The following is a 24,098-nucleotide window of genomic DNA, read 5'->3' as shown; positions in this document are numbered from 1 at the left end:
AATTTTACCAGAAATTATATAAAATCAAGGGTAACCAATTTGTACGGAATGGTTGGAGTATCCAACCAACTCCGAATTGCAATCTGAAGTTATAGGGATCTGTATCAAATACCTAATGGTTAATTTGAACCCTCAATTGCACCAAAATATAGTGATTAGCAGTGATTAATCATTGATTAGCAAATTAATCCATTGTTTTGTGTGCAAAAACAGAGTATGCGGGGAGTCCAGATCTGGTGCCTTAGACTTCAAATGAGCTCAAATGCTTTCAAAGATATCAATAACAATGAGTCTAGTAGAGGATTAAGCCAAGAAACACAAGATTTGACCAAATATTGAAAGCTTAGTCTCTGTTTTACCAAAGTCACCTGTAGATTTGATGAAGAGCTTGGATCTCACTGATGAAACTGAATTTTGTCTTCACCAGCTTGTAGAGCATGCTTGAAAACCCCCGGGGCTAAGAGGAATTAGACACATTTGATTTGTGGAAGTAGAAATATCAAAATCAGCTCAGAAAAACGACGCCTGCTAAAAATGCGATTTCTCCCAGCTCCGTTTGGCGGTTTGCGCTTCTTTCTTGATGAGATTGAAGAGCAATGAGATAGCTATCATGTGCTAGAAGGGTTTGACCTGATTTTATGTGTGCAAGGAGAGGGAGCTCCTCCAAACTGGCTGGGGGTATAGAGACTAGTTGAAAAAAGAGGGAAAATTATAATTTTTTACTAATCCTAATTAGCAACATAATGAGCTCACAAAATGATGGATTCTAGGCATGGCTCTGATACCATGTTGAAATTAGGGCATTGTGATGAGCTATGGTGGATCAAACGCTAGAATCAACATCATTAACAAAGTGATTAGTAAATAATTAAGACATGATTAGTGAGTAATTAGCAAATAGCTTAATGTAGGCATGGATAATAAAAAACTAGCAAATTCTCATTAGGGCAATGCCTCAATTTATAGAGCTTATATCCAAGCATCTAATCCCACTGATTTCTCCATGATTCACTTCACCTCTTTTCCCTGATTCTCTCCACCTCTTCACTTTTCCCAGAATATCTCCCAGAATATCTCCACACTTCCTAAATCTTCTCATGCTACCCTTTATTCTCTCCCAGTAGATTCTTCTCACCTTTTCACAGGTTCTTTCACATTTACTCATTCTCTTTTACAGCCTCTAACCAAGGGCTTGTTCCCGCACACACCCTATTCACTTATATTTTCAACAGCTTGCATGTCATGACATCTAGCATAATCAGAGTCATTGAAAGCATGTAACTAATGAATATCACCCCTCTTAGCATAGAATAGCCCAAGGGAATGAGTGCCTTCTTATAAGTATCAAAATACTCACTTGGCAGCCTTGCCAATGTGCTTACTTCCGGGACTATGCATAAACTTGTTGGGAGACCTCAAATTGAATGTTTGGTCTTGTATCACATTAGATAGATGAGGCACCCATCAACATCCTAATAAAGTGATGCATCAAATGGTTCACCTCCATCATGTGGAGATTGAGCATAGTACCTATCTCTACAAGTGTACCAATAGTCTTATAGTCAATAAGATAAAACCATGTTGCACCCACCATAATGTATTCTCTTATCTTCTCTACAACTAAATCAAAATATGTGTTTAATTCATACCTACATTAAGTTAGAATATCCTCCCTTGAGTCTGTTCCTCAAACGAGACATATTCACATGTGCAAACAACTCCTCATATCTAATAAAAGGAGGTTGTAAGGTTGTGCTCACTCTACTACTAAAATGGTGGGACAACCACTCTTTCAAAAGTCTTGTTTGTGCCAAGCATTAAAAAGAATTTCTTGCTAGCCTCTACCATTGTTAGGGTCGGCCTACTGGTTAGATTTCTTAGTAATAGATGTATAGTTCATGTGACTAAAGTGATGGAGACATCACTATGGTATTCAGTACTGTAAGCCATGGGCTTTATAGGTTGGACATATATGAGAGATTAGCATAGAATGCATGTCCACATGTGCTATAAGTGTTGTGGAGCTATGGCATGCCCACTTTGGCTTGGGCGATAAAAGAGATGCTCCTAGAATTCAGGTTAGAGCTTAGTTTTCTTAATATTTTCTCTCTTTCTTCCTAAGAATTACTCAGTTATATCATGATGACGACGATTGTTCACTTGAATAAACCCTAAATCTTCACTATAATTGAAGGTTGTTACTAACCTGAATAAACCCTAAACCTTTCGAGAAGATGCATAAGGGTTGTTTGGGAACGCACCATTAGCCCCGCATAGAATGTCTCTATTGTGCGTCTCTCTCTCTCTCTCTCTCTTTCTCTCTCTCTCTCTCTCTCTCTCTCTCTCTCTCTCTCTCTCACACACACACACACACACACACACACACACACACACACATACACACACACACACGTGCGCGCGTGCGTGCACAAAGACAAAGCCAAGAGTTTTTTAGATTATGCATGAGTATGTCCATAAAATAGTGTTTATATACTTTGTCCATGTGTTCACATTGTGGCTACCTAAAATGCAATACTAAAAGTAATTCATATACTTTAGGTATGTTCACACTATGGCCACCTAAAACATTGTGGCCGCATTAAAACATACAATAGTGAAAGTAATACATATGTTCACACTATGGCCACCTAAAACATACAATAGTGAAAGTAATTCATATAATTTAGGTGTGTTCAACAGTGTAGCCACCTAAAACATACAATAGTGAAAGTTAATGAGAGAGAGAGAGAGAGAGAGAGAGAGAGAGAGAGAGAGAGAGATGTTATACATCGAAATTAAGATAGCACCACTCCCACTTGAATTCCCAATATGCCGAGGTGTGAGAGAGGTGTGAGCAAATTCTCATTAGGGCAATGCCTCAATTTATAGAGCTTATATCCAAGCATCTAATCCCACTGATTTCTCCATGATTCACTCTACCTCTTTTCCCTGATTCTCTCCACCTCTTCACTTTTCCCAGAATATCTCCACACTTCCTAAATCTTCTCATGCTACCCTTTATTCTCTCCAGTAGATTCTTCTCACCTTTTCACAGGTTCTTTCACATTTACTCATTCTCTTTTACAGCCTCTAACCAAGGGCTTGTTCTCGCACACACCCTATTCACTTGTATTTTCAACAGCTTGCATGTCATGACATCTAAAATAATCAGAGTCATTGAAAGCATGTAACTAATGAATATCACCCCTCTTAGCATAGAATAGCCCAAGGGAATGAGTGCCTTATAAGTATCAAAATACTCACTTGGCAGCCTTGCCAATGTGCTTACTTCCGGGACTATGCATAAACTTGTTGGGAGACCTCAAATTGAATGTTTGGTCTTGTATCACATTAGATAGATGAGGCACCCATCAACATCCTAATAAAGTGATGCATCAAATGGTTCACCTCCATCCTGTGGAGATTGAGGACTGTACCTATCTCTACAAGTGTACCAATAGTCTTATAGTCAATAAGATAAAACCATGTTGCACCCACCATAATGTATTCTCTTATCTTCTCTACAACTAAATCAAAATATGTGTTTAATTCATACCTACATTAAGTTAGAATATCCTCCCTTGAGTCTGTTCCTCAAACGAGACATATTCACATGTGCAAACAACTCCTCATATCTAATAAAAGGAGTTGGTATGGTTGTGCTCACTCTACTACTAAAATGGTGGGACAACCACTCTTTTAAAAGTCTTGTTTGTGCCAAGCATTAAAAAGAATTTCTTGCTAGCCTCTACTATTGTTAGGGTCGGCCTACTGGTTAGATTTGTTAGTAATAGATGTATAGTTCATGTGACTAGAGTGATGTGGAGACATCACTATGGTATTCAGTAGTGTAAGCCATGGGCTTTATAGGTTGGACATATATGAGAGATTAGCATATATGAGAGATTAGCATAGAATGCATGTCCACATGTGCTATAAGTGTTGTGGAGCTATGGCATGCCCGCTTTGGCTTGGGCGATAAAAGGGATGCTCCTAGAATTTAGGTTAGAGCTTAGTTTTCTTAATATTTTCTCTCTTTCTTCTAAGAATTACTCAGTTATACTGTGATGACGACGATTGTTCACCTGAATAAACCCTAAATCTTCACTATAATTGAAGGTTATTACTAACCTGAATAAACCCTAAACCTTTCGAGAAGATGCATAAGGGTTGTTTGGGAACGCACCATTAGCCCCGCATAGAATGTCTCTACTGTGCCTCTCTCTCTCTCTCTCTCTCTCTCACACACACACACACACACACACACACACGCGCGCGCGCGCGCGCGCGCACCACGCACAAAGATAGAGCCAAGAGTGTTTTAGATTATGCATGAGTATGTCCATAAAATAGTGCTTATATACTTTGTCCATGTGTTCACATTGTGGCTACCTAAAATACAATACTAAAAGTAATTCATATACTTTAGGTATGTTCACACTATGGCCACCTAAAACATTGTGGCCGCATTAAAACATACAATAGTGAAAGTAATACATATGTTCACACTATGGCCACCGAAAACATACAATAGTGAAAGTAATTCATATAATTTAGGTGTGTTCAACAGTGTAGCCACCTAAAACATACAATAGTGAAAGTTAATGAGAGAGAGAGAGAGAGAGAGAGAGAGAGAGAGAGAGAGAGAGATGTTATACATCGAAATTAAGATAGCACCACTCCCACTTGAATTCCCAATATGCCGAGGTGTGAGAGAGGGGTGCGTGCATGTGTGGATGCATACCCACAAGTTTGAAGTTCGAGCATGGGCTCATATGAGAGGCCTTCTATGCAAGGAGCTTGGGACGATACAAATGCAACGATGGCTAAGTAGCATGGGCTCATATGAGAGGCCTTCTATGCAAGGAGCTTGGGACGATACAAATGCAACGATGGCTAAGTAGCCCATTGTTAAAACCCTAAGATCTCTCTAGATAATTGTTATGCATAATCATGCATAAATCAGGCATAATTGTTTATGCATAATCATGCATAAATCAGGCATAAACTCAACCACCCAACCCTAAGATCTCTCTAGATAATTGTTTATGCATAATCATGCATAAATCAGGCATAAACTCAACCACCCAACCACCCCTGAGCCGAAGGGATGCACACATGAATCATAAATGAAATACATCATAACTCTACCTTGATGTCCCATACCGTCAAGAGGTATAACTCCAATCCAACGCATGTAGCTATAGTGTGAAATGGTAGATAAGTAGATATGGACCTCTACACAAGAGACCATAGCATAAACCTCCAAGCCCCCAAGCCTCCTTGAGTGTGCCCCATGCCCCTATTATATAGGAGGGCCCTCAAGTGACTCTTGACTTTCCATTCCCCATGTGTGACCCTTGGATGCCTGACCCTAACCTTAACCCTTAAGGTTAGTCCTAACCCATGCTCCACTAGAGCTTGTTCCCATGCTCCCATGCTCACAAGCCTAATGTGGGTTAGCCTCCTAGTATATGCACACATAATGTGCATACAACATAGCACACATAATGTACATATAACATACTTTCCCTCTCTCAAAACATTGCACTCTTGTAATGAAAAGAAAGAGAACTGCACTGAACAATCTCAACCGACTCCCAAGTCGAATCCTCTATTTCCCTATCTTTCCACCTAATTTTAACCTCAAGGATTTAGTCAACTACAAAGTTTCCTTTCCCTGAATTCACCTTATCAGATTCATGTGGAATATAGGATAAATAATCGACTTCAAAACGAGTTCTTGAGGAGTAACTATGCTATCCTCACCTCCCAGTTTCCCTTTCAATCTATTGATATGAAAGACTGGATGAACTCTAACATGTGGAGGTAGTCTTAAGTTCAAACGCAACCATGCCAATCCAATGTATAACTCGAAAATGAACCACAATATCTAGGAGATAAATCCGAGCATTTTTCTATTAACAAAGTATGAGAATCTTTAGGAACATTAAAATAAACCAACGCTCCTGGTTCAAAAGACCAAGATGAGCGTCCCCTACGAGTATAAAATCGTACTCTATCCTGAGCACTCCTGATAGAATCCCGAGCTTCAGTCAGCATTTCCTGCATATTACGCAAGAAATCCCTCGATGATGCACCAAGCTCAATGTCCTTAAGACCGACATCAATAGGTGCCCTGGGTTAATACCCATACATAAGTATGCACGGACTAAAACCAATAGCCATATATTTAAAACTGTTATAGGCACATTCCATCATTGGAATATTTCCCAATATGATGATTTTCTAGAGACATATGCATGAAGCATATACTCTACAATTTGATTCATACGCTCTGTTTTGCCCATCAAACTACGGATGATCAGAGCAATTCACATTCAAAGTAACTTCCTCGTTTTTGTAAACCATTCAGAATAAAGTAGAAAAAACATGGCATTATAACAGCAGAAACTAGGGATTCATCGTCGGCGGCGCCCCGACATACCCACATCTGCATATGGAATAATCGACGTCTCGAGTTACCCATATCAACATAGAGAGTCATCAGCGTCTCGATGAGTCACATATGTCCATCCGCCCCGTTAACAATCAGGTTGACTATATAAATCACCTAAAGTACGGAACTAGAGAAAGAAATGCCAACAAAGGAAGAATCTGAATTTCCTTATCCGAATACAACAAGATAAACTTGTTTGAACTCTAAAGAAAGAGATTTCAACAAGTGAAAATGCCGATGAGATTACCCTCATCAAAACATGCAGGCTATAGATAAAAGAAGTTTATCTAGAGAATGCCCACACTATAACTTCTAGTGAATTTAGAAAATGAGATTGTCTTTGAATGTTGAGGTCAACATGCTAAGTGATGTAAGCAAAGCAATAATCTTGAGCCCAAATTATCCCATAAGATATTATATGTGAGGAATCACTAGCATCCCACCACCATGATACCACCCATACATACCTTAACAATTTGAAAACTCCCAAGTATGCCGTCTGGGAAATATGAATAAAATCCTATATAAAAGGAATAAGATGGCCTTATCCAGACTTTCACATACTAAACCTGTCTCTATATACTTGAGACTACATCAAGGAATAACTCTTTCTGAGTACATCATTAGAAAAGAAATTGAATTATTGGCGCCTTTCTAATGATAACTACCCAAAACACAATAAAGTTAGGGTAGAAAAATAACTCACCTAGATATATAAGCAACTAGGTATTCGAGTTGGAATAAGTACAAGAGTACAAGAAATATACTCCAAAATTACGTGTAAAAAACGAAGGCAAATGCTACCTTCAAAGCACATGTAATTATTGAAAAGATCAAAATATCCTTATAAAACCATGGATAAAAGCATAGAAGCTCCTCGAATCCATAAAGACCATAGTTGATCATAAAAATCAATGCATACCATCTAATGGACATTAATCATGCCAAAAGAAGCATTAAAATTGGTGGCCAACTCATCAATCCGGAGTATATGAACATTGTGTCGTTTAAGCAAAACTCCAAAGTAAGCAAGTGAAACACATATGTGTAGCACTCAATAAAAAACCCCTAGATACAAGTGATCTAGGCAAAACCTGATGAGTCCATATAAAACTTGGAAAACATCCAATAAAAATTCACCAAAATAAACCGATCAACTAATCCATGATAGAATTTGTCTTAGGCTTAAGAAATTAAGCATAATCCACACTTAAACAAGTGCAAAATAAGTTATCATGGAAAAGTGTCAAAGGTGAAACACACTTTGAACGTAAATTATAGCCATCAAAAGAAATTAAGGAACATGTCCAAAAAGAATAGCTAAACAATGGTAAAAAATCATGAATACATCGTTTAGAATTAATCCAAACATAAATATCCATTAATACGAGATATAATCGTATTAATAATATGCGAATAACCCGCATCTATCTAATGTCAGCACGAGAAAATGTACTTCAATATTAAATAACTCTCGAAAATATTAAATTCTCGAGAAAAAGTTTTTTTCTAATTTTTCCTAACTTTATAGGGCCTCCAAATATGATAATTTTGAATTCCACTAAACCTATCTTATGGCATTCCAAACCTATATTTTTCCAGAATAATTTGAGCAATTTAATTTGCCAAAATACCATTGATATTTTAAAAATACCAATTTTTAGGATTTCTAAAAATAATATCTAGAATATTCCTAATTTTTCCTGAGAATCCCATCGTTCATGAAATTTCCAATTTCGCCCGACAATTCTCAAATCCAATGAAATTTTTTAATTTTAATGGATTTTTTAATTTTCTGGGTCAAAAAATATATTTTAAAGGAATTTGAATGGTCACGGGCGCCCGAATGGACACACCACATGCCAAACACCAACCCCACATTTTTCCAAAATTTGAAATAACCTTTGTCTAATTTTCCCCTAATTTTTAAGATTTTTTTGAAATTTTTAAATTAAACGCATTTAGAATACGAATGGTCAAAAAATTTCAGAATTCCAACGGTTTTCCTGAAATACGGAAAGCCAAAAGTTTCTTGGGAAAATAAAAAGACCAAAAAAAAGGAATGTGAAAGGTCAAAAGTTTCCGGAATACGGAAGGTCAAAAGTTTTTTCGGAATTCGGAAAGCCAAAATGTTTCGAGAAAACGGAAAGCCAAAGGTTTTCCGGAAGATGAAAAGCCAAAAAGTTTCAAGAAGAAATTTTCAGAAATTTTTCAGACATTTTTTCCTCAAATCCCATATCTTTCAGGCTTTTATCAAGCTTTTTTAAAAAAAAAATCTCCAAAAGGTTTTTTTATAATAAAAAACTCATTTTTCAAAAAAAATAAAAAAAATAATAAGCTTTTTAGCTTATTAAGGGATTTTGATTTTTTTAAGGGGGGGTGTTTTTTTTCCGCCGACTATTGCGCAGCCCCCCTCCCGCCGCCTGCACGTAGAAGAAATGGAGGAGGAAGAGAGAGTAGATTCTCTCTTCACTCTCTTCTCTCCTCTCCACCTTCTCCAATACCTTCCCTCTCCACCTTCTCCAATACCTTCCCTCTCCACCCTCTCCTTCTCTGTTTAGAGAGGAGGATGATTATGTCTTAATTAATCTGTTTTAATTAATCTTAATCATAATTAAACATTAATTATGATTAATATTAAAAATCCCTTTTAAGAGAAATTCACACAGAAAAATGAAGGAAAAACCACATAAATATCTCTTTCCAATTCATTTGCAGAAACATCTAATACCTGGTGTGACGAACCAAGTGAAACAAAGACTCTCTAGCTGCAAATGACATCAGGAGACATGACCTCCGCGGACCCAACAAATGGTGATAAAAGTCCATACACACATCTAGAACACAAGTAGGATCAATAATCAATACTCCTTGCCTATCTTGCATCCTGATAATATTCTCACATGCTCTCTCTCTCTCTCTCTCTCTCTCTCTCTCTCTCTCTCTCTCATGGGAGAAGAGAATGAAGAAGATTAAGAGCATATAAGCATAAACACTCTCAAGAGATAGACATTAATCCTACTCACATGCACTTAGAGTATAAGAACCAAGCAACACAATAGCACAAGGGAGATAAAACACAATCACATCAATTGAATACAGTTAAAATAAGAGGTCTAGCCCCACATGATCAAAGTGCTTGCTAGAATATGAGAAGAGAATGAAGAAGAGGAAGAGCATATTAGCATACACACTCTCAATTTATTCTTTTTTATTCTAGTAATAAGCTTGCATTACATCTTTCTCCCTCTTATCCTCTTCCATTATCAAACTCTTAATGCCAATGAAGGTGGGGTTTGGTAGATTCTTCAAAGTCAACACAAGTATATGAAATTCCTAGTATTCTCTTTAGTAGAATGACTGTTTCTCTTTGGCATACTTCACATACTTTGTGTATTCTATCCACTTTTACTTTGGAACCTATAATAATGCTTTGGGCCTGCATTTTCAGCTGCCGTTTCACTCGTTGAATATTGACATAATGAATACACTTATGCCAAATGTCAATGTCTACACTCACACTTATATCATGTGTAGACATTATAGCCTTTACTTTAAGTATATTTACATCCAATGTAAACATTATGCCAATTATGTTGCCTTTTGTTAAATCTCACACTAAAGAACCTTGCTCAACCATTTGTCCAATAGGCATCAGGTTCTTTATAATGTTTGGAACATGAAGCACATTAGCCACGTACTTGATTTTGTCATGCTACATAGACAATGGCACTGACCAACATGTACAAGAGGATATGTAGTGTCATTACCAGTTTCCACATATCCTAGTTTTTCCTTTTTCTACATATCTCTAAACAACTCTCCATGAATATCAAGTGGTTAGAAGTACCCGAATCCACACACCATACATCTCCAGGGTTTCTTTACGTCTGTAGTCATAGAACTAAGCATAGGACATTGCATCACAAGAAGCTGCTCACTTCTATCTTTGGCTTGCTTGAATATGTATAGCTCCCTTACTATAGCTTCCTACTATAGCTTCCTACTTTTAGTGTCATTCTACCTTTTATAGTAATTCTTTGCCATATTACTTTGTTTTACACAATAATAGTACTCTGTGTTATTTTCATTGTGGTTTCTTTGTCATCCATCCTCTGGCTCCCTCAGCCTCTAGAGTGGTGTATTCCTCCCGTTTGTATGTTAGATTCTTGTTGTTGCTGCCCATGATTTTTGTTTCCAAAACAGCATGTACCTCGGCCTCTAAATGATGAATTGCCTCTACCTCTAGTTGTGTCTATGTAGAAGGCCTATCCTAGCTATTTCTAAAAGATGATTTACTCTTGACATTCATCTCCTCAGTGTGATAAGAAGGCATGCTCGCATATTTCAAAAAGAGGATATACTCATGACATTCATCTCCTCAGTGTGATAAGAAGGGTTATAAGATTCTTAAAGTTTGTGAAGCTTTCAAATAGATGCCTGATGAAACCATACTCCTTGCCAAATACATTCAATCTGGCTCTAACACTATATTATCATCGGTTCAACATGAGCTCCAATAGAGTTGACGGCATCTATAAGCCCTTTTAATGAGTAACACCGATACTTATTGAAACTAATCGTACTCCTTGTTTCCCAATCACATTCAATGTGGCTGACACTAGGTTATTGTCATTAACAGGAGCTCTAATAGAGTCAAGGGCATCTACAAGCCCTTTTAATGAGTAATCTCATACTCATCTTATTCCTTTGCACATTATACACTTCTTTCTTCTTTAACTGCATCTTTCTTGTTTTACTTGTGCTATACAGCCTTAACCAAGGTATCCCATGCATCCTTAGTGTCTTGCTGCATCCTATATGACCAATCATAGCATCCAACATGCTAATAGACAACCAACACATCTCTTTGTTGGCTATCTCATGCCACAGCTTACAAGTCGGTGCACTTATTGAGGAGTGACATTTTCTTTCGAAAGCTATGGCTCTTTTTGTCACCATGCATCCTTAGGTGTCTCGCTGCATCCTATATGACCAATCATAGCATCCGCTAATAGACAACCAACACATCTCTTTGTTGGCTATCTCATGCCACAGCTTACAAGCCGGCGTGCTTATTGAGGAGTGACATTTTCTTTCGAAAGCTATGGCTCTTTTTGTCACTGTGCATCTCGCACTTAGATGCCACGTGGACATATCTGAACAAGAAGGTGCAGGACTTGGAGTGGAAAACTAGTCCCATGTGAGCTCAGTCCAGGGAAGGATGAGTCAGCTAGGTTTCCACTCCATGCATCCGAGGTCAGGTGTACATAGTTCTACATATGTGCCGAGGTTAGGTGTGCATTGTCTTTCACATGAAGTAGTGCAAGTCTATGCTATGAGTCTCCCTTTGGAATGATGTCACTGCTTCTATGTATCTGATATGATACTAGATGCCAGACCTTTGTGTAGACATGTAGCTTGCATGTAGAAGGGGATAGCCATTAGAGTTACCCTAGAAAGGGGTATTATATCTCGTGAATGGACAAGGGATAGGCCCCAAGGGGCACAAGAGGCCCCTCTTTCCACCAGCCAAGGATGTGGTGGTTATGTCGGCTAGGCCATAGAAGAGCCTGGCTAGCCAACCGACATGCTTTGAAGGCCAGCCTAGCCAATTGGCTAGCCCATGGGTAGCCAAGACTATAGGCGGCTAGGGCATAAGGGCTGCCTAGTAGCCTTGATAGTATGTGCATAAGTGGCAACCTCCATAGGTGTGAAATGATGGGTTTTTATTAGCATTAAATGCTATTTCTGCTGGTCGTGAGCTTTTTTCAGCAAAAAGGCTCTTGTAGAACTAGCCGACCAGCATCATGAAGGGCTATATAAAGCCCAGCCCCATAAATTTAGTTCATCTCATAATTCACAAGGTGTTGTAGCTACTCAAGGGCCAGGACAGCCAAGGGAGAAGCTAATGCAAGGGTGAAGGTTTGAAGGTCAAGGGCAGAGATCTATCTCAGCTAAAACAGGTTCAGTTAGTCTTTTATTTTCAGATTTTACATCATTCTAATAAAAGCAAATACACCATTTGTGTTGGGGGCCCTATAGAGGGTATTCGACACCCAATACTGTGTCCTCTTCTCCCTCCCTCCCTCCCTCCCTCCCTCTCTCCCTCCCTCTCTCTCTCTCTCTCTCTCTCTCTATTTTTTGCACATCTTTTTTTAGTTTTGTGCATTATTCTCGTGGTGAAATGTTTCTTGATTTCTGAGCATTGAAGTTACTTATGTCCCCCAAAGCTTCCACCACTTTTTGTCACCTGAAATAAATTCCCAATATCCTTTTCCCATGAGAAAGTTTCTCATCATAAAATTACATGCTTGGAAGTTGTTCTTGTCTAGCCCTTCCTAGCCATGGCTTCATTTTGCTCGAATTTGATGGTGAGGGCTTGTCCAAGAGTCTCCTATATAGAATGCTAACATTACATAATGTTTGAAGATGAGAAGGGGGGAGCCATATACATCATGCCTCTAGATGATGTGTCATGACCCTAAACCCTAAACCTACATCCCTCCCTCCCTCCCTCCATCTCTCTCTCTCTCTCTCTCTCTCTCTCTCTCTCTCTCTCTCTCTCTCTCTCTCTCTCTTTCATAATACAAGATATACTACCAAAAATTATTTTACAAATGGCCACATGGATGCCATATGATGTACTAGCTTTCCCTCACACTAATTACTCCAAACCACATGTATAGCTTGGAGTACCCTCATCCAATATATAGCCGTGTCATTCTCCACCAAATGAGCTGACCCGCAATGAAGAGACTTGCCACAACAGTATCCCTTTTATACAACCTATGTGAGCTATAATACCCACTTTTGCATCAAATATGAAGGCATTCCTAATTAACCAGATATGCCACAAACCTGTCCACCTTAAAAAATCAAAGAAAACTGAATGTTTTGGGTTATCCGGCCTATTTCGAATCCCAACGATACCCAAGTTTCCTTGGATACAATGTTGACTTTAGGAATAATCATTGCTTTTTTCAATTCAAGTTTTCCCGTAGGGAAATAAAGCCAAAATTTGAAAAGCACCTCAAATGAAATCATGGATGTCTTAATTTCACCTTAAGTTTTAGTTTCCCATTCACTTTGAGATTGAAGCATTGAATCCTCATTCTCTGATTCACTCTCAAAGAGTTGGTCTAGATCTTTCAATCTCACTTAGTTGAATACTTACTTGTAGTATCATTTATAGATTCTTCTTTTGATTTATTCTTTTCATGGTTCGATGGATTAGTTTTGGTAGATAGTGCCTCTTCCTCTTGGAAAGAAAATCAGTACTCCTCTTCTTGTTGGTTTTGGGGAATCTTTCGGGTTTAACAAAATGTGGTTCAATGTCAACTAATGACCCCCCATTCAACAACTCAACAAATTTGATCATGGTCTCTTGAGCGTGTTGTTTGCTAGGGATTTTAACGAAAGTCGTGTCCCGTGGCTTAGTATACCAAATAGCATAGTGATTCTCCATAACTCTAATCATGAACTATATAGCTCCCATCATTTAATTTGCCCACTAGGCTTGCATTAGTAACAATGGTAGGTAATCACAGGTAAACTATTTGAATGCTTATCACAAACAAGAATTTTGAGAGAGTGATTATCCCACCATTTTAGCAGTTGAGCACAACCTTACCAAGTCCTTTCACTAGATATGAGGAGTTGTTTGCACATGTGAATATGTCTCCTTTGAGGAGAAAACTCAAGGGAGGAAAACAACCCAACTTGAGAAGTAATGTGCTTACTAACACCACTATGAGAATACTAAAAATGATGATCTATCACTAACATGCATACATAATGTATAGAGGGGTCATAATCATATTACACAATCATTATGTGCATAGCTCACTGACTCCTTCTTTTAAGCACTCCATCAGTCATCCTTGCCTGACTCTTTCTTCTTCTCCTTCTCCAGTCTTTTCTACATTCATTGATACAATGGCATGACTTATGATGATAGTTGCATTTTCCTTTATTCTAAGGCTTATCACCCCTTTTCTTGGCATCCGCTAGAAGATTGGGATGATTCTTCCTTTGGCTTGTAGCCACCCTGAAAGAAGGTAAAGAGTTTGCCCTTATCTTTTTAAATGTTAGTGAATGCATGATCACCCACACATATACATTAGCTTATTTTGTTGTTATTGAGAATTGCTCTATCCACTTATCAAGTGTACGGAAAGTGAGCTCCCACATATATACACTTATCAAGTGTACGGAAAGTGATCTCCCACAAATATACACTAACTTATTTTGCTAACATTGCTCTTCTTGAGCATTGCAAGAACCAACTCATCAAATGTAAGGGAATCGATCTCCCACATTCATAAACTAGCTTATTTTGCTAATAGTGCTCTTTTTGTAAGAGCATTTCAACCAACTCATCAAATGTAAGGGCATTTGAGTTACCCTTCATCATAAGCTAATGTTACCTTTTTGGCTGGTAGAGTGAATGCTTGATCTCCTACATGTATACACTAGCTTATTTTACTGATATTTCTCTTCTTACAAGAGCATTACAACCAACTCATAAAACATAAGGGCATTGGAGTTACCCTTCATCCATAAGCTGAAGTGTGGATATACAAAACCTTATTATAAATCTAGTAAAAAATTGTGAGAACATTAGATACCAATGAGCTGTCAAGATATTGCTCTAAGATATTTGATCCTTGTGAGAAACTCATCCATTATGTATTCCTGTCATTCATATACTTAGACTTTTGACTCTAATTTCTTGCAACATAAATAGGCCACACGTTCCTTGTTACGCACCTGTAGAGCAAGCATATCCCAAGCATGCTTGGAAATTTTACATGACCAAATAGGAGGAATAATCCTCCTTTTCAAAAATACCACCAATGCATGCATGTGAATCTCTATCATCCCACTTTGGTGTGTTCCACATTGACACGTGCAGAGGTATATGCTATAATTATATCCAAACTAGTATCACCATCCAAAGTACATCTACTATCCTGTGTTGGCAAGATAGGCCAGTGTGCCTCAATGCTAATAACAAGATTCCAAAACATTCCAAAGTCCTTCAGCATCACCAATACATGATGCATCATATAGGACCACAACAGGTAGTTAGTCTTGTCATCAAGATTATCCTCAGCGATAGTAGTGGGGGTGGGGGAAAGCATCCCAAATATATCATTACCTATCTTTTTGCCCACAAATAATGAATCTTTAACATAAATTGAAAATATCCTAACCATATGTAAATACTATCAATGCCCACTAAATGCAACATGAAACCAAGATGGCTTTTACCAGATCATTTTGATAAAAAGACCTACAAAGTATGAAAAGTAAACTGTAGAAATGTTACTAGTAGTAAGGATGCAAAAGTCGATGATAATGATGATAACTTTTATAAAGCTATTGACGATGAGCTCAAAGATGTGATGTCGATGAAGATCCTATAACACTTATGTTATATGCACACAATCTTTGCACACCGAAACCAAAATCAAAGAAAGACAGTTTTAACTAACATTTCCCTAGGATGTCTATGAAAACCACTTGTGTCATTTTAAGGAGGCAAGTAGCTTACATTTTGAAGACGCTTTTAGAGAAAGACTTGTGTTATGAGAATATATTTTAAGCTCTCTTAAAAATATTATTATACCCTTTTGGATAATTTGAGGATGCTTGGATTATCTTTGTGAGGAGGAAAGTGATCATGTTAGGTGCACTTTCAAAGCTACTTTACGTGCCCAAAGTTCCTAGAGAGATTCACGAATTAGTTGAAAGGAATTCACTTTCCAGAACTATGATAGTGGCAAGAAAGACGTGCGAATGTGCTTGTAACCATTTAATTAAAAGTGCTACTTTGTGGTGGAATGTGATCAAGCAGGGCAAACATCAACCTACGACATAGAAGGATTTTTGGAAACTTTTAAAGAAACATTTTCTTCCTTCTCAATATATACAAGGCTAAAGCTCCTCAACGATGGGATACTTTATGTGAGGTTGAGAAAAAGAATGTCTTAGCTTACATTGACAAATTTTGGGATATTCTTGCAGGTTTAAGTGATCGAGAAGGTCAGAGAAAGAGAGCAAAGAAGAAAATTCATTGCCAATCTCAAGCCTACTATTAGGGCCGATGTTAATATGTTTCATCCTCATAGTCTTAGTTCTGCTATGGATCTTGCTCTAAATTTTGAACATAAAACTTCTATTTCTAGATATTCTAGAATGCAAGAAAAGTCTTTTACAAAGTCTTCTAAACCATCTCTTCCTTCGAGTAATTTTGATAAATCCAGGATACATAAGGGTAAAAATGTAGCCAAAGGAGATGTTCAGAAAGATAATAACAAAAAACCCTCAAATGGTTAGTTGAAGAATCGTACCATCAATTGTTTCAAATGTCACAATGAAGGTCACCTTGCACCAGACTATCCACAGAAGAAATGAACTTTGCACCTATGGCTCATCCCAATGTTGTTGAAGAGGACGACGATGGTTCTTCCAAGCAAGAGGGTAATTCTGACCTTGACTTTTTGGATGAAGGTAAGATTCCTATTCATGCTTTGTTGATAATTCCAGGAAGAATAAAAGGAAAACCAATTTCTATTTTGCATGATGATGATAGTTCCCCTGACTTCATTTTTGACAAGTCTTGAAAGCACTTAGCATAGATCCATCGTACTCTAGCTATAAAGTGAAAGCTACATTTCAAGGAACTAAGTACATTGAATTATTTGGAAATGGATTCATTCAAAGAAAAGATAACATTTTTAGTTACTTCTTTACAAGGTGTTGATGTTATCTTAAGAATGCCATGGAGACATGAACATAATCCTCAGATTGATTATGACATCCATACAATATGGTTAATGAAAGATGACGAAGAAATTTATCTCCAATATCAGACTAAGGGTGACTTAGGTTCTCTTTTAACTCACACCCAAGCTAAAAGAGCTACAAGGAAGAAGGAGAAGACATTTTTTATTCTTGTCAACCAACTTAGAGCTCAGGATTGCTCTAAACCAAACATGTCTCGTGATCCTTTCATTTCTAAGTTCTCTAACGGCTTCATAGATGACCTACCTCCTGGTTTACCTAATTCTCGTCCAAAGGAGTATATAATTTAAATAATCCTTGGAAGCTCTCCACAATGTAAAGCTCCTTATATCGAGTTAACATGTTTGAGCACAAAGATATTAAAAGACATGTAGAAGAATTGTTAGAGAAAGGACTGATTAGACTAGTAGTTCTCCATTTGGTGCTCCAGCCCTTTTTGTTTTAAAAAAAATGGGACATATCAAATGTGTATCGATTATCGCGCGGATGTGTATCGATTATTGCTTTAAACAAGATTACTGTCAAGAACTAATATCTAATAGCACGAGCGGATAAATTGCTAGACAAGCTCAAGGGAGCACAATTTTTTAGCAAAATTGACCTCAAGTCCTGTTACCATCAGATTCGAGTGGATGAAGGAGATATTTTCAACACTAATTTTAGAACTAGTTTTTACATATGCCATTTGGTTTGACTAATGCCCCGGCTACGTTCAACAGAATGATGAATAGAATATTCTTGAAATTATTATAGTTTTTTTATGTTATTTTAGTTTTTAGTAAGAATCGTCACTCAAGAGCACAAATAGCATTTGGAAAAAGTGTTCTCACTTCTTTGAGATAATATGTCGACCTCAATAAGAGCAAATTCTTTTCAGAGGAAATTGAATACTTAGGATATATTGTTTTTGTTGATGGTATTCGATTAAGAAGTTCATTAGAAATTTTATATATATTGCATATCCTTTAATCGAACTCCTTAAGAAATCTAGACATTTTGATTGGACTAGTATATAGGACCATTTTGATTGGACTAGTAGACAAGACCATTCCTTCTCTAAGCTCAAGAAAGCATTGACTCATACACCCGTTCTTACATTACCAGATTTTGTGGTAAACGAGCAATATTTGTGGTAGTTACTAATGCAAGTGGTAGTTACTAATGCAAGTGGACATGGTTTTGGTGCTGTTTTCATGCAAGATGGACATCCCATTACTTATGAAAGTTGTAAACTTAAACCAGCAAAAAGAAATTATAGTACATATGATAAGGAATTAGCTATTGTCGTTCATGCCTTAAGACTTTGGAAACATGGTTTAATGGGATCTAAATTTTTAATCAAATCAAACCAATGGAGTATTCATCATTTACTAACCCAACCCTTTGATTTTTGAGCGACATATCAAATGGGCTTCATTTATCCAGAGTTTCCAATCCATGATTCAATATCAACCAGGGAAAGAAAACGTTATAGCAGATGCTTTAAGTAGACGTCCTAGTGTACACAACATCTTTGTGAATCAAAGTGAACCTTTGAGTCCTATAAGAGAGTCTACTTCAAATGACCTAAATTTCTCTGAGGTGTGGATTAAGCTTAGAGACATTAATTGGAATCTTGTTGGTGATCATGCCATGATGGTTATCTTTTCTTCCGAAAGAAATTGTGTATTACACGTTTATGACAATTTATATTTGAGGATATGCATCAACTGCCATACATGGGTATGCCATGACGGTTGAATGTGATCAAGTAGGGCAAACATAGACATGCGACATGGAAGGAGTTCTAGAAATTTTTAAAGAAACATTTTCTTCCTTCTCAATACAAAGTTAAAGCTCGTCAATGTTGGGATACGATATGCCAGGTCGAGAAAGAGAATGTCCAATCTTACATTGGCAAATTGTGGGATATTTGCTCGATATTTGTAGGTTTAAGTGATCGAGAAGGTCAAAGAAAAAGAGCAAAGAAGAAAATTCATTGCTAGTCTCAAGCCTATTATTAGGACGGATGTTAATGTGTTTTATCTTCATAGCCTTAGTTCTGCTATGAATCTTTCTCTAAATTGTGAATGCAAAACTTCTATTTCTATAGATTCTAGGATGCATGAAAATTCTTGTACGAAGTCTTCTAAACCATATTTTCCTTCAAGCAATTTTGATAAAAAATCCAAGATACATAAGGGTAAAGATGTAGCCAAAGAAGATGTTCGGAAAGAAAATAACAATAAACCCTCAAATGGTCAGCTAAAGAATCATACGTGACGTGTTTCAAATGTCACAAGGAAGGTCACCTTGCACCAGATTGTCCCCAGAGAAGAAAAAGAACTACGCACTTGTGGCTCATCTAAAGGACGAAAATGATTCTTCCAAGCAAGAGGGAAGAAAAAGAACTACGCACTTGTGGCTCGTCTAAAGGACGAAAATGATTCTTCCAAGCAAGAGGGTAATTCTGATCCTGACTATTCGGATGAGGTAAGATTCTTATTTATGCTTTGTTAAGAATTCAAGAAAGAATAGAAGGAAAACCAATTTCTATTCTGCATGATGATGATAGTTTCCATGACTTCATTTCCGAAAAGGCATTGAAAGCACTTAACCTAGATGCATCGTACTCTAGTTATAAAGTGAAAGCTGCACTTCAAGAAACTAAGTAGAGGTTACGAGTCTAGAATTGGAAAGAACATTTTTAGTTACTCCTTTGCAAGGTGTTGATGTTATCTTAGGACTGCCATAAAAACATGAATATAATCCTTAGAATAATTAAAGATGACAAACAAATTTATCTCTAATGTCAGACTAAGGGTGACTTAAGTCCTCTTTTAACTCACATCCCAGCTAAAAGAGCTATAAAGAAGAAGGAGAAGATATTTTTTATTCTTGTTAACCAGCTTAGTGCTCAGGCTGACTCTAAACCAAACATATCTCATGATCCTTTTATTTCTAAGTTCTCTAATTTCTTTATAGATAACCTACCTCCTGGTTTACCTAAATCTCGTCTAGAGGATCATAAAAATAAAATAATCCCTGGAAGCTCTCCACTATGTAAAGCTTATCGAGTTAACATGCGTGAACATAAAGAGATTCAGAGACAAGTAGAAGAATTGTTAGACAAAGGACTAATGAGACCTAGGAGTTCTCCATTTGATGCTCTAGTTCTTCTTATTAAAAAGAAAAATGGGACATATTGAATGTGTATCGATTATCGTACTTAAGAACCGAAATCCAATAAGACGAGTGGATGACTCGCTAGACAAGCTCAAGGAAGCACAATTTTTTTGCAAAATTGACCTCAAGTCCGGTTACCATCAAATTCGAATGGATGAAAGAAATATTTTCAAGACTTCTTTTAAAGCCCAAACTAGTCACTAATTTTAAGTTATGCCATTTCGCTTGACTAATAGCCTAGCTACTTTTAATAGAATGATGAATAGAATACTCTTGAAACGCCAAAGTTTTATCATAGTGTTTTTTGATGATATCTTAATTTTCAATAAGAATCGTCAAGAGCACGAACAACATTTGAAAAAAGTGTCAGATCCCAATATGAGAAAATTCATTCAAGAGGAACAAGGCTCCGAGGCAGGTTTGAAGAGGTGGTGTGATAATTTCCGCAATTTTCAACCCAGCATGGCCAACCAGCAGTAAGTAGGGGAGGGGGGAGAGGCGGATTCGTCTTACCCCATCCCCTTATTCATCACCATTGCCTGCTTCAGTCCCTGGAGCAGAAATGCAACCTTCATTCAGCCTAGAACAGCAGCAAGGAAGGAATCGTCAACTGGAGTAGGGTTGAAATCCACAGTCCGGTATAGGTACTTGCTGCCATGAGCCAGTGAGGAGAGAGAGAGAGAGGCAGTCGTTCAGAAAGGGAATGTACCACTCACTGCTGTGAGGCAAATGTATACTCACTCGCCCTGGTTGGGAGCCTGGAGGTCTCAAGCAGCAGCCAAACATAGGGCAAGCTCTGGCAGGCGGCCCACAAGGATGCCTGTGTTTTAATCGGGCACGGCCAAAGAGCAGGCCGCCCCCCGTTGTGATGCAGTTGAGCTGTGGATCTCCACTGACGCGTCTGCAGCTATCAATCAGTAAGCTCCAGTTTTTCTAGAGGGAGGATGCATCATTTCTAGTATTTGGTGCAAACCAGTACAACCAGAGCAACCAGGCAAGTAGCCTACCTAGTGCCATTAAAATGCATAGCATCTCTACTTCTGGCATCATTTCTAGTATTTGGTGCAAACCAGTACAACCAGAGCAACCAGGCAAGTAGCCTACCTAGTGCCATTAAAATGCATAGCATCTCTACTTCTGGCATCATTTCTAGTATTTGGTGCAACCTGGTTTGAAGCTAGAGAGTCCACAAGTGTGTCATCCATCCCGAACCCGCTGAAAGAGCCTCGAGGAGCAGCACATCTAAACGAGAAAGAAGAGGGCAGCAAGCCAGAGGACTAAGGTTCTTCTAGCCCTAGTTCTCAGTGCATCTCCATTCCAGTCAATCCGCTCTGCCATGGCTGTGGCCACCATAAGAAAATGAGGAGAGACCGCTGCTAAGCGACGAAGCACCTACCTGTCTGGGAGTTGGGGACCTTGCCTCTCTCAACTGTGCAATCAGACATGACAAGATGAGGCTGCAAGAGAGCTCACTCGATCTAAGGTGGTAAAGTGTGTTTCTGCCAGGGCCATGCGGCTGGCCATTCCTCTGCTTCTTCTTCTTCTAGGTCGATGTTGGTGAAGCTTTGGCTCCTTCTTGAGGATCCAAAAGACAGCCTTCGTCTCCTAGGACCCCCTGAGCCATCGATGGTGTGGTGCTGCCCATCCTTTCTCACAACCACCACATCGATGCTGTCTCAACCACGGCTTGTGCAGGCCTTCGTGCAATGAGGGCGTTGTCACGAAAGTGGACATACAAACCAGTGTGCTCATGTTGTGGCGGCCTGGTAGGCATCCAATCCAGGTCCATGGAGGTCCCCCATGTCCTTGACGACGGCCTGAACTAACCACCCATGGCGATGGCGCAGAACCTGCACAGTCAGGAGGACGACGAGAGCGACGGAAACAAACAAACAAACAGAGCGTTACCTCTCACCTGCGAGGGCCGAGCGAGCAGCGGAAGACACAGACGGAGACGTTCTTGTTTTTTGGACGTACGTTTGGGGAGCTCCTCTCCCTGGAGAGAGAAGCCCGCTGCAAAAATTGGGATACGGTGCTTGTGTTGGGCCGAGCACACGGTATTCTTTAGTAAAAGGCGAAAGAATAGTTCGCTTTGTGCTCAACCCGCATCTTCCATGTGAGGAAGGGGAACCAACCAGGAGCCTTTATGCCCTCCACGGGGACCTCCCTCTTGCGCTGGGGAACCAATGTGGGATAAGTGGTGCAAGGATGGTTAAGTAGACGCTTTTGTAGATCTTGGGAGCCATTTATTACTATAAAGCCTTTTTTGTTTTAGTAGTTTGCTAACACAACTGATAGAGAGAAGATCTCAAGGCCATGCATCGGCCCTAACATTAACTCAACCTTGAATTTCCAAGTTTGAAGTTTGAGCATGGGCTCATATGAGAGGCCTTCTATGCAAGAAGCTTGGCATGATGCGAATGCAAGGATGGTTAAGTAGCCTATCTTACTAGAACCAGTTATATAGAGTTAGGAAGTTAGACAATTTTGTGGATATCGGGATTCTCGCCAAGCCATTATAAAGCCTTTTTGTTTTAGTTTGCTAACTCAACTGGTAGGGAGAACTCAACCATGCATCAGCTTCAGCCTTCAATTGCTCTCCTCTTATATACTATCTTCGATGAAGCTTCTCTCGGAATGCCTCTTGTTTGTGAATCGAGCCTTCGGTTGCTCTCCTCTTATATATCATCTTAGCTTGGGCAATAAAAGGGTTTCTCTTAGAATTGAGGTTACAGTTTAGTGTCCTTAATATTTTCTCGCTTCCTTCTAATAATTACTCTTGTACAAGAGTTGCCAGCAATTATAGTTACGTAAATAAACCCTAAACCTTCATCATTATAATTACAATCATAGTAAAGGCTACCGCTCACATATGCATAAGGGTTGTTTGGGAACTCACCACATTAGTCCGCATGGAATGCGGCTAACCACAACGAGCTTATCTATCGCTTCCCTCGGCATTGTCATGCCGCCACTAAGGGCTCAATCACCCCAACAGTAGAGACCGAGCAGAGCTATATAGAGATTTACTCCACCTGCCTACTATGCCTCCTTATATGAATCTGATAAAAAGTTATGGGAAGCTGTGAGAAGCTCATTCATTATGTCTCCCTCTTATTCATATGCTCGGACTTTAAGTGCTTACACAAGTAGGCCACATATGCCTCCGTACGTATATGTGCCTCGTCATGCATCTGGTAAAGTAGAGCAAGTGCATCATTAGCCTACTTGGCAATATTACATGTGCCTCCTTACACACATGAGCCTCGTCACGCACCTCGTAAAGCAGAGCAAGTGCATCCCTAGCCTACTTGTTGGCAGTATTACATGAGCGAATAGGACGAACAATGTTCCTTTTTATGAAAAGTGCCACCAATGCATGTTCCTATACATCCTTGCCATCCCACCTCGCTTGTTCCACATTGAGAGGTGCAGAGACACATGCCACAATTATATTTGAACTAGTATCACCATTTGAATTACCTGTAATATCCTATATTGTGAGGTAGGGCATTCCCTGATGCTTGTAAACAACATTCGAAAGCCCTTTGGCAAATCAATACATGATACATCATTCGAAATCCCTTTGGAAAATCGATACATGCTGATGAAGTTGATGATAAGCTCAAGATGCAATGTCAATGATGACCATGTAACACTT

The 24,098-nt window shown here is 38.6% G+C and overlaps 1 non-coding gene across 1 annotated transcript; it reads right to left on the bottom strand.

The window, feature by feature from the left end:
- Positions 1 to 22,425: 22,425 nt before the first annotated feature.
- Positions 22,426 to 22,548, bottom strand: LOC147636329 (U5 spliceosomal RNA). Its single transcript, XR_015266567.1, has one exon. It is a non-coding gene; the product is annotated as a U5 spliceosomal RNA (small nuclear RNA).
- Between the last annotated feature and the right edge of the window lie 1,550 nt (positions 22,549 to 24,098).

The sequence above is a fragment of the Cibotium barometz genome, chromosome 8 (genome assembly GCF_041138505.1).
Source record: "Cibotium barometz isolate CiBa-2024 chromosome 8, ASM4113850v1, whole genome shotgun sequence".
In the NCBI taxonomy this organism is placed as follows: domain Eukaryota; kingdom Viridiplantae; phylum Streptophyta; class Polypodiopsida; order Cyatheales; family Cibotiaceae; genus Cibotium; species Cibotium barometz.
Note: the sequence above shows the minus strand (reverse complement) of the source record. Positions and strands in the feature narration are given on the sequence as shown.